This window comes from Mus musculus, chromosome 5, assembly GCF_000001635.26.
Source record: "Mus musculus strain C57BL/6J chromosome 5, GRCm38.p6 C57BL/6J".
Taxonomy (NCBI): domain Eukaryota; kingdom Metazoa; phylum Chordata; class Mammalia; order Rodentia; family Muridae; genus Mus; species Mus musculus.
This window is the reverse complement of record NC_000071.6, coordinates 100,420,006-100,431,940: the sequence shown is the minus strand read 5'-3', so window position 1 is coordinate 100,431,940 and position 11,935 is coordinate 100,420,006. Positions and strand designations below refer to the sequence as shown.

General features: G+C 46.5%; 1 long non-coding RNA gene across 1 annotated transcript; it reads left to right on the top strand.

The window, feature by feature from the left end:
- Positions 1 to 2,405: 2,405 nt before the first annotated feature.
- 5430416N02Rik (RIKEN cDNA 5430416N02 gene) lies at positions 2,406 to 11,099 on the top strand. Its single transcript, NR_034038.1, has 5 exons — positions 2,406 to 2,615; positions 2,703 to 2,844; positions 5,137 to 5,205; positions 9,900 to 9,973; positions 10,969 to 11,099. It is a non-coding gene; the product is annotated as an RIKEN cDNA 5430416N02 gene (long non-coding RNA).
- Positions 11,100 to 11,935: the final 836 nt, after the last annotated feature.

Sequence of the window (11,935 nt, the reverse complement as noted above, 5' to 3'; positions counted from 1 at the left end):
CTTTACTTCTTAGCTGTCATCTGAGCTCTATAACATTTATGTCTTCACCTATAAAATCTAAGTACATGTTTGGTAGCTAGTTGGAAAATTCATAGGCTTGGAGGTGTCTGAGAATGGACCCCTTCCTCTCCATTAGCAAAATGCAAAACCATTGACTGAAATTGCAGGGCTCTAATGAACGGTCTAAGGAATGGGCTTTTGGTGCCCTTCGAGGAGAGGCAGTTCCAAACTGCTCAAACTATCATAAGACCTGTACCTACTGGAGGTTTTGTGGTAAAGCACACAGATAACCACTGTCCTGTCTTTTATTTTATTTTTTTTGAGACAGTGTGTTAAGGTTATCATTACTGTGATGAAACACCATAGCCAAAAGCACGTTGAGGAGGAAAGCATTTATTTGGCTCACACATTCACAGTAAAGTCTATCACTGAAGGAAGTTAGGACAGGAACTCAAAGAAGGTGCTGATGCAGAGGCCATGGAAGGGTGCTGCTTACGGGCTTGCTTTCCATGGCTTGTTCAGTCTGTTTTGTTTTTTATAGAACCCAGCATCACCAGCCCAGAGAGATCCCCACCCACAATAGACTGGGCCCTCTCCAGTCAGTCACTAATTAAGAAAACGCCTTACATGCCCCCCCCCCCCCAGCCAGATCTTCTGCAGGCATTTTCTGAGTTGCATCATCCCTTCTTCTGATGGCTATCTCGTGTCAAGGTGCCATAAAACAAGCCAGCACACAGGATCCTGGAAGTGTGTAGATCAGGCTGGCTTTGAACACAACAGAGGCCCCCCTGCCTTTTTCTCCTGAGTGCTGGGATTAAAGGTGTGCACAACTATGCCTGGTGTCAACACAATGCACCTCCCCCTTCCCAAAGCTACTCCAAGTGGGCCTGTCAGTCACCTGAGGAGAAACAAAAAACCCACAAAACACACACACACACACAACAACCCATCAAAACCAAACCAACTGTTTGTTCTAGAGACATTTGAGTTTTAAACCCTTTCTAAGGATATAGGCTGGCACCATGAATCTCCTTGGCCTGTGTCTATTTTTGCCCCTTGTTTTTAATTTATGTGTATGAGTACACCACTGCTCTCTTCATACACACAAGAGGACATCAGATCCCATTATAGATGGTTGTGAGCCACCATGTGGTTGCTGGGAATTAAACTCAGGAGCTCTGGAAGAACAGTTGGTGCTCTTAACCGCTGAGCCATCTCTCCAGCCCCATTCTTGCTCCTTGTGAGCAGGCTTTTATGCCAACAGTCTTTTTGGCCATTGTTTCTCTCTCCTTTGGGTTCCTTCACTTTCCAGTACTAAAGCCCATTTATCTTCAACAGTGCTCTCTTGTGTGCCTCATCTGAATTATTTCATTGACAATCACAAGAAATGAAGAGCTCAGGTGAGTTCAGATGGAGAGCCAAACAAAGGTCTAGAAGTTGCAGGTCCAGAGCCAAATTATCTTGTGCTATCTTTAGGAAGAGCCAAGAACGATATTCATCCAAAGCAGCACACAGCTCTGGTCTAACACACATCTCCCGACTAGTACGGAGAAGCTTGGGATTTTCAGGGGGTTGGGGGTGGCGAATGAAAACTGATTCAAGAAGGAAAAGCTAACGTTTGGCACTTAGGATGGTACTCGAATCACGTGTGAATTTATTGTTATTCAACAAACCCTTGACATTGTAAGAAAATGCGACCACGTCTCACGCGTAGTGCAGGGCTGGGTCTGCGAAGGCTGATGCACCAAGATCCCAAGTGTGAGGCCAGCTTGAACTACACGTGTTTTCTCGGGTCAGGCTGATATAAAAGGAAGAGAGCACCCCACAAACCAACCAAAAAGGTTCTCCTTGGGAGCTAGTGTTTAAGTAGGGATTGATTTCGCCTACTTTTCTCCTCAGTATGCCTTCAGCATGGTATGACTGACTCTCACCAACACCTCAGAAAGGCTGAGATGACTGGTGCTCACCAAGTCAGACGCCCAATAAACGGCAAAAAGAAAGCATTCTGAGTAACGTCCCTCAAGCCGGAAGGCAAATGCGGAGCACCAGCCAGGTCCGGTTGCACATGTCTGGCGACGCTAGCCGATGTGCCGCCGCCCCACCTTTGCAGTCCCATAGCAGTGCCTGGGCTCGGCGGCTGCGATCGCCCACACAGCCGGAGGACAGGTCGAGACACTCCACTAGCAGTCCCCAAGGCTGCGGTCCCCTGGACAGCAACTTCCGGCTATCCTACTCTGTCGAAGTCCCTTTTCTGGGCTCCCGCGAGAGCTCGAGTCGCGGTAAACTCTGTTCCGCATGAGGACTGGGCGGCTTGACCGGAAGGGCGGGCTTTGGACATGTAGCCAATCACATACCATGCTATGTCGAAGCAGCCAATCGGAGAGGCCTGGCGCCTTTAAGGGCCTCCGTGGGCACGTTCTCGCTTCCATTCGGTCCTCCTTTTGTTAACGCTCTGGCATCATGTCTACGCCAGCTCCCGCGCAATCCGGCGCCATCGCGCTTTGGGCGAGCATGGCCATGGGGAGTAGAGAGGTGGAAACCGAGCTGACGCCTGCCTGACCCTGGCGATGGTGGCGCGCGCCGGGAAGGACTGATTGGAGAATGGCGCCAAATGGGTAGGAACAGGTCGTGATGTCCGCCGAATGTTGTGTAGCAGGCGGGACAAAAGAGCGATCTCAGGCCTCATCTCGTCTCTTTTGTAGGTCACGGATGGCGAGGGGGCACAGGAGCTCTCGATGTGACCTGGCGCTGTGGATGTGATGCACAGCAGCTTGAGTGGGACTGCTCCGCTGTCCTCATGAGAGAACGCTTTTTCTGAAGATGGGAGGTGGCTAATGAAAGAAGGTGAGGTCTCTCGGGCCCTTGCTGTCTCCAGTGCGATGGGAACTGCACGGGTACGGAAACTTAGGGCCCACAGAACTTTGTTTGAGTTTGGGAATAGGGCATCGAGGGTGGATAGCTTTCAGGACTAGGCGATTTTATTGGAGCCCAGTGATTAAAACCTTTGACTTCTTTGTATCCTTCAAATGATACAAAATTCAATTCCAACAAGTTTTTTTTACCTCCTATTTTACTGAGAATTGAAGTCATCAAGGAATTAATTTATTCATGTTTTTCCATTATATATGCTTTTATCTTATTTGGATGAAATCAACATTTTGCTGGGTTTTTCCTTTTATTTTTATTTTTTTAAATAAAACGCAGCCCATGAACTTCTGGGGAATCGGGTGCTATGGTACAAGTGTTTGCTTGACTGTCAAGAATACAAGGCTGTGTGTTTATCCTTAGGTGAGGTTTTTCACAATTGGCAGTGAGTTAAGTGAAGTTCAGTCTGGTCTCATGTAATCAGCTCTCAGCACATCGGGGTTTTTATCTTGCAGTGCTGGGACTCAAGCCCAGGATTTGTGCATGATTTCAGTCACTGCATCACCAACCTACGCTTGCCTTTAGAACAGATACAATTTTATCTTACTGAGCTGGGCTTGTCTCCTAGAGTCCGTTTTCAACCTGGGGGTGATCTTTCTGAATGGGTCTCCCATGAAGCTGGGAGTAAAGGTTCAGGCCAGTTTTAGAGTAGAGGTCTAACCCCACCCTGTAAAAACATTCATTTTGTTTTTTTAGACAGGTCTCATGTAACCCGGGCTAGATTAGACTTGCTGTGTAGCTTGGCATGACTGTTCTATTGATCATCTTGCCTCCACCTCCCCAGTGGTGTGTGTTCCTGCCAAGCCCAGTTAATGTGCTGAAGGTTGAACCTTAGGGCTCTGGGAACACTAGGCTTTACCAGCTGCACCCTATCTCTTCTCCAAAGAAACTCCATTCACATTAGCTGTCCCTTTGTCCCCCAGTCCCTAGGAGCACCTGTACCTGTAGATTGCCTGTTCTGTATGATTCACATAGATGGGATAATAGACTAGTGCATCGGAGTTTTTTCTTTAGTACATAGGATTTTTGTGGCTGGCTTTTCTCCTACAGAATAATGGTAAGAGGTCATCCTTATTGCCAGCAGCGGTGGCAGTGTGTGCCTTTAATCCCTGCAGAGGCAGCAGATTAAAGGGCAGAGCACTTGCCAGCCTGCTCTACAGAGTGAGTGAGTTCTTGGACAGCCAGTCAGTGCTACACAAAGAAACGCACAGGTAAAACAGCTATGCCGAAAAATAAAAATTTTCAAAAAGTATCAAGGTTATGATTGGAGAAAATTTTGTGAAGTGAATAGTACCCGAAGAATACTTTGGTTTTCCAACATTGTTAACATAGTAAAAGAACATGAGGTACTAAGTGCCACGACACTACCGGAGAAGCAGGAATCCTAGGCTGTGAAGACACAGCATGAGTACAGCAACTCTTACAGGAAGCCATCATGCTGGGGCTGGCTTACAGTTGTAGGGGTTGGTCCGTTGTGCTGGGGCTGGCTTACCGTTGTACGGGTCAGTCCTATATGCTGGGACAGCCAGGCAGGAAGGCATGGTGCTGGCACCGTTGCTTCACATCCTGCTTTGCCAGCAGAGAGCAAGACTCACTGCATGGGCTTTTGGTTTCCAACAAGGCCACACCTCCTAATCCTTCCCGGACAGCTCACCTGGGGACAGATCATGCGAATACATGAGGGGCCATGTCAGACCACCACACGGGCTAAGTGGTTTCAGAAACATAATCTGCTGAGATTCTCACAAAAGGGGGTGCTGCAGCTGAGGAGAAAGCCTGGGAGCATCTCAGTGAGATGCCTGTTTAATTGGGTGCCTGCTGCTGAGGGTCTCCTAGGAGAGATGCAGGGGTCCTGAGAGTCCCTCTGACAAGCCCTGTGGCTATACTGCTCTGAATTCTGGTAATGTGATACATTGTAATACTGACAGATGGGGGACTGCAAAAGGCATTTACTTAAATGTCATAGACCTTTAACTAAAACAGCAACGTTAAGAGACATTAGAGAACTTGGTGGGCATGGAGTGCTCTGAGCTCTTTGCTGTTTCCGCTAGTGGCTGCATATCCGATGATTAAACTCTTCACTGCTGTTCACATACTGAGCCGTTGTGATTATTGAGGAACTAATGAGGATATGCAAGCTTTCCTAAAGGAGATGCGGCAGCCACAGGCCTCAGCCCCTGGCACACGATTTAAAATACAATCTTTTTTCAGGAATTGTGTTCTCGGTGATGCCTGGAAGAGATGCGTGACGTTGGAAGATGATTACGAAATACAGGAAAGGTAGAGTCATTTGTTTTGTATATATTAAATATTCTGAGTGATACAGTCTGGGAAAGATTATGAAGTAAAGACTGGAATCCTAAAGGCTTTGGTGAAATCTTAATTACCTATTTTCGGGGTGGCAGAGAACTTTTATTTAGACAATCATTGTGTCCTTGTTGGTGTGGAGGTCAGAGGACGACTTGGAAGTTTCTCCAACCCAGGCCTCCTGTCTTAACGACAGGCCTTTGTGTGTGTGGGTGTTTTGTCTGCACCGTGTGCATACATGGTGCCTGAGAAGGCTGTAAGGGGGCATCAGATCCCCTGCCACTGCAGTTGGAGAGTGAAGCTGCCATGTGTGTGCTATGAATCGGACCCCAGTCCTCTTAACTCTTAAGCAGTCTGTCTTAGTCAGGGTTTCTATTCCTGGACAAACATCATGACCAAGAAGCAAGTTGGGAAGGAAAGGGTTTATTCGGCTTACACTTTTCCACATTGCTGTTCATCACCAAAGGAAGTCAGGACTGGAACTCAAGCAGGTCAGAAAGCAGGAGCTGATGCAGAGACCATGGAGGGATATTACTCACTGGCTTGCTCAGCCTGCTCTCTTATAGAACCAAGACTACCAGCCCAGAGATGGTCCCACCCACAAGGGGCCTCTCCCCCTTGATCACTGATTGAGAAAATGCTTTACAGCTGGATCTCATGGAGGCATTTCCTCAACTGAAGCTCCTTCACCAATAGCCTCTCATAGGCTCTCTTTATGGTGCCAAGCCTCAACCCCTTTGCATGACCCCTTCAGTCCTGGGCCATCAATTGCAACTGAGGCTGCACCTTCACCAATGGCCTTCCATGGCCTCTCACAGTGCCGAGCCTTAGGTGCTCTGCGTGACCCCTTCATGCCTTCAAAACCAGTACCACCTGGGTGACTCTTACATATTACCAAGTCCAGCCACAGCACAAGGTACAACCTTGGCTATCTCTGGAACACAGCCTCTGTGCTCTCAGAAAACCCTTCCCAGAAGATTTCACCTCAGTGATGCTGGTCTCTTCTTAATCACCGCTAATTTCTTAGCTCCAGTTAACCAGCATCAATAGTTCCAGTAATGCAAAGGTTTAACTTTAGTAGTTCTTGTATCTTGTTAATCACAGCTGATTCTTCAGAACCACAGAACCTTCACAATCCAAAATAGCAGTGGCCCTGAAAAAAGTCTTTAATTTTACCTCTGAAGTTTCACAAGCCAGGCCTCCATTTTTCTGCAATGTTCTCAACATTATCTTCCAAGCTCCTACACAACATCTCACAGAGCTCTTAACAGCGAATGGATCTTCTGGCCCAAAGTTCCAAAGTCCTTCCACAGTCCTCCCCAAAACATGGTCAGGTTGTCATAGGAATACCCCACTTCCGGTACCAATTTCTGTCTTAGGGTTTCTATTCCTGCACAAACATGACCAAGAAGTAAGTTGGGAAGGGAAGGGTTTATTCAGCTTACACTTCCGCATTGCTGTTCATCACCAAGGAAGTCAGGACTGGAACTCAAGCAGGTCAGAAAGCAGGAGCTGATGCAGAAAGCTATAGAGGGATGTTCCTTACTGGCTGGCTTCCCCTGGCTTGCTCAGCCTGCTCTCTGACTAAGACTACCAGCCAAGACTACCAGTCCAGAGATGGTTCCACCCACAAGGGGTCCTTCCCCCTTGATCACTGATTGAGAAAATGCCTTACAGCTGGATCTCATGGGGGCATTTCCTCAACTGAAGCTCCTTTCTCTGTGATAACTCCAGCTGTGTCAAGTTGACACAAAGCTAGCCAGTACACAGTCTCTACAGCAAATCCCTCTGAGTTTCAGAGATGCCAGGCATTTTGCTGTAGTTTGAGCTTTTATTTTCCACAGTTGTTTCTCACAGTGGCCCTGTGGGCAGAACAGTCAACTCTACTGTAGGGTTAGCGCTGTGCCTCTTGAGCATCTGACTATTATCAGATTCTTTGCTAGTTCTCTCAGCACCGTTAATGATGTGCCCTACTGTAACTCATTCACAAGGTTCCTGTTTTAAAGATTCCATCCTTTGCCTCATAGCTAGTATCTTGGAGGTTGACTATCAGCTGGCTTCTTTAAAGTGTCCATTTCACATTTATGATTTGGATTCAGTATTTGAATCCAGGACTGAGTATAAGAGCATGCATGTCCAAGTAAGTGGTTCCTTCTTAAAAACTGTTTCTGTGTATGGGTGTTAATGCCGATGTGTGTCTGCACCCAATTCATGCCCAGAAGAGGGACTTAGGTCCTCTGGAACTGAGTCAGCAGGGCTGTGAGCCATGTGGCTGCTCGGGGCAGCTAGTTCTCAGAACTATTGAGCTAGCTCTCCAGCCTAGTGGGGTGTTCTCCCAACCCCAACTTTGGCTTTTCAAGGCAGTCTGCATATTCCTGGCTGTCCTGGACCTCACTATGTAGACCAGGCAGGCCTCCAATTCACACATCTTTCTTGAGGTACTCGATTTTTTTCTTGCCTATGTTTGCATATAGTTTATGTATGTGGAAAGTTCCTGGGGCATTTAAAGTGTTTGTAGTCAGGATGTGTTGGTTGTTTTCCTGGAACATTTCTACTTAATTATGGAGGTAATTGAAACAGCTGGTGGAACTATAATAAAATTAGGTATCCCCATGCCTAGTACTTTTTGGAGTGGGACTGTGGTCAAATACTTAACATTACTGAAGTATGTTTACATCTCCTCCCAAAGCTTGGTTGCAGAGTGTGATAAGCATAGATTTACACAGTACTTGTCCCCTTGGTGGTGCTTCTTTGCCCCTTTGTGGGCATTGGCTTCTCTTCATGAGCAGGATTGACTATCAGGAAGTCAGAATGCTGATACTCTGCGGGACGTGGGTGTGTGGGAAAGAGGGGAGTGGGAGAGAATCTGTCCTGCCAGAGTTCCGGTGCTCTGGGCAGTCAGACGTGGGAGGATTGCTGGTCACTCTCCATGTGGCTCTGGGTTGGCATCTGGCTTTGTGAAGCCGCTGACCCCACACGGCAGGGAGTGGACAAGAACCTGGTACCAGGTTCTCAGTCTCCGAGAGAGAGAGACAGAGACAGACACTGACCATGGCCAAGAAGAGAGAAGGGGGAAGGGAAAGAGAGTTAGTAAGAAAGGTGAAGGCTGAGAGAGAGGAGAGAGAGAGAGAGAGAGAGAGAGAGAGAGGTAAAAGCTTAGAGAGGTGGGAAGGGAAAGAAAGAAGGAGCTAGAGAGTAAGAAAGGTGAAAGCTTAAGAGAGCAAGGAGGGGCTAAACAGCCCCTCTTATGGTGGGCTGCTTATCTTGCTTTTGCTAGGTAATTGGAGGAGTCTAGCCAGAAGGCCAGAAGCTTGGGACATTGTCTTCATCACTGTTAGCCACATGCCTCTCTTGTGGGGGCAGTAACTTCGACAGGAGCTCTAGGGGTCCAGGAGACATGATCTAACGCCTACCATCCCATGTAGGTGGAAATTACCACGCATCAGGTACCACTGGGGTTCAAGACCTCAGCTTGACTGGAGACCAGGCTGTCTGTGCATAGCCCATTGTCCCACAATACTCTGTAGAATACTGTTATCAGTCTGGGTTCTTTAAAGGTACAGAACTGAAAGGATAAATGGATACACACATATAGACATGTATATATCAAAGGCAGATTTACTATCACGGCTTTGGTCCAGCTAGCTCAACAATGAGAGGCCAGGAAGCTGGTCAGGAAGTCCATGAGTTCTGATATGGTAGAGAAACATTGGAATCTGCAAGAACTTCTGATTCCAGCAAGAGGTGTGGGCAAGTTGGTGGAAAGTGAAAACTTCCATGGATTTGTCACCAGAAGGTGTGCCCTTCCCACCTCCAGGGATCCAGTTAAGAACACCTCATTTGTGCCCAGCCGCTTGGCTTAGTCAGGCTGATGACCCAGGACTGGCCGACACATTAAGAGCCTGATACTGCCTGTCTGGTGGCCTTTCATTACTCTTCCTGTCCATAGAACCTACTTTACTCAAAAATAAGACTGACTTTGAAGTTGAGGCATAACATGGTCACCTTCAAAGTTGATGCATGAGAGCAACATAATTGGGCTATCAAAAACAAAACCACATATGACGTTCTTAAGTGTAATTGCAACTGTTGGGTTGCACTCATAGGTATTTTCAGGTGCATGGTGTTGCATCTGGGTTACAGGCTGGCCATGCCTGCTAGGAAGATCTTAGTTGGAAACCTCTAAAAAGTACTGTGTATGTTTAAAGCAGCTGGAGAGATAGGTCAGTGGTGAAGAGCACTGGCATGGCCGCTCACAACCACCTGTACCTCCAGTCCCAGGGGACCTAAAGCCCTCTCTGCACACAAGCATTCACACAGGCGAAACACTCTTGCATGCAACATAAAATAAATATTCACAAAAGAAGCAGTTTTATTATATGATAAGGTAGGCATTCCCATATGCGGTTCGCTTGATGAGAAGATGCACTAAGGTGACATGAGATGGTCTGAACAAAGTAGATAGTATAATAATATACTTGGCTAGGCTTTATGAATTTTTTGAAATGTTTTACATTAGAGAATTGATACTTGGAACAAAGCTTTTCTAAGTAGAGCTTATATTCAGCAAGTGCAGCTGCCTGAGACTAGCTTTCTCCATTGCTGTCTAGAGTCAGGGTTTAAATATGTGGTGTAATTTTGCACTTATTTGTCCGTTTTTCTTGTAGGAATGAAATCAAAGGATGTTTTTTGTAAGAGTAACACTTACAGAAATATTCATTAATTTGAAGATTTATATAAGGTAAGGGATTTGTGAACTTACTAAGTTCTTTATGTAGAGTTACAAGGCTGGCCTTCAGCTCTAATTATGCCTCAGTCTTTTAGGTGCTTGGGATTTCTGTGATTGCTGGCTTGGTTTTTCCCCAGTCCTGCTGTGTATAAATAACTTTGAGGGGATACAACCAGTAGAAAACATGACTGGGGATCAGTGTGACCAAACCTTTGGCTGTGTAAGAGCCAGTAACTATTCTCCCTGTTGACATCCATGCCTGGGCATTTTCTTTATGTGTGGAAGGATATATGCCCACCAGCCAACTGGACATGTACTTGTACCCTGGCCCAACTCACCTGGGTACGCGCATTACTGTAGACAGACCACACCTGTTAGTGGATTAGGAGTCAGGGCTGGGGTGGGTGTGGTGTACAGGGGTATTTTTTCCATGGCCATGGAGGACCAAATGGACTGTGGTGAATTACAAAATGGGGGGCTGGTTGGGGGCCAGACCTGCTGACTGCTAGAAGGGCCACTAATCTCTTTCTAAATGAAGACTGTCACTTCGACATTACAAGGTATGGCCCAGAAATTAAAGGAACAAATTGCAAAGGGGAGATGGGAACTGCCAGCCTACAGTTCAGTTTCTGGCTCCTTCTGTGAGTGACCCTCTCCTTATGGCACTCCCGCCTGCTGTCCTAGTTTGTCCCTTCTCACCAGAGAACCTAAAACTACAGAGATGTCTCTAAAGTTAGTTAAAATTTAAGGAAATAACTTAGGGGACTGGTGAGAAAACTAGAATCAGTTGGAAAGCAAAACCATAAAATCAATGAGACACTTGGTTCAAAACAATCTTTTTCTGCCAGTGATGAAAAAGTAAAATGTTCTATACCAAATGGCCTATAACAATACAGTGACCTGCCCCGTGGACCAGAGCCCAGGCTCTCGGAGCTTACTCACCCACGCGTCTGCACTCCTCCAGGGCCTGTGCCTTTCCTGCTCTAACAAACCTGTTCTTCACACAGGCCTGGTGACCTCCGTTAATTCCTGGGACCCACAGTGTGGAAGAAGAGACCTGACTCCTGAAAGTTGTCTTCTGACCACATATACACAATATGTAAATAAATGTAATTAAAAAATCAAAATAGTAAAACTGAAACATTAGAATGTTGTGTTTTATTGAAATGTAAACATGGTGCAAAGGATTATGGAACAATGCTGGATGCTTTGTGACAGGTTTTTTTGTTTTTTGTTTTTTTTTTTTTTTCGAGACAGGGTTTCTCTGTGTAGCCCTGGCTGTCCTCGAACTCAGAAATCCGCCTGCCTCTGCCTCCCAAGTGCTGGGATTAAAGGCGTGCGCCACTACGCCCAGCTGTTTGTGACAGTTTTGTTCAAAACTTTATCATGGTTTGGGGATCAAAATTGTGATCAAAGGGATCAAAATTGTGAAAAGAATTAAAGTCTTTGTAAACCTTTTCCTTTTTGGTAAAGATTTATTTGTAATGGTAATGCTGTTTGCCTGAAGTGCCCTCAGAGTGCAGCTGGAGTTATAGGCAGTTGTGAGCTGTCTGAACTGGGTGTTGGAAACTGAACTCTCCGGCCTCTGATGAACCATAAGCTCTCTTAACTACTGAGCTGGCTCACCAGCCCAACTTTAAATGTGAATTTGAAGTCTCTGCATTGTCGAGAAAAAGCAAGAGTGCTGTGTTGGACTGATGTGACTGCAGCCAGTCAACTCAACTGTAACTTCCTGTTCAAGTTGCTTTCTGTGGAGGACTAGCTCAGGCAAACAGAAGTAGCCTCATTTACATTGCAGGGGCACAGTACATGGCATAGCTGCCTAATAAAAACGGCCAGTTTGTCCTCTGACAAATCAACTCCATCAGTCTTAGCTGCTGGTCATCTGTAGTATAGTAAGAACAGCGTTTTCTCCTGCTCTGACTTGGTGAGCTCTTTATTGCTTGCTGCTCCAAACCACAGCATTTGTTGCCC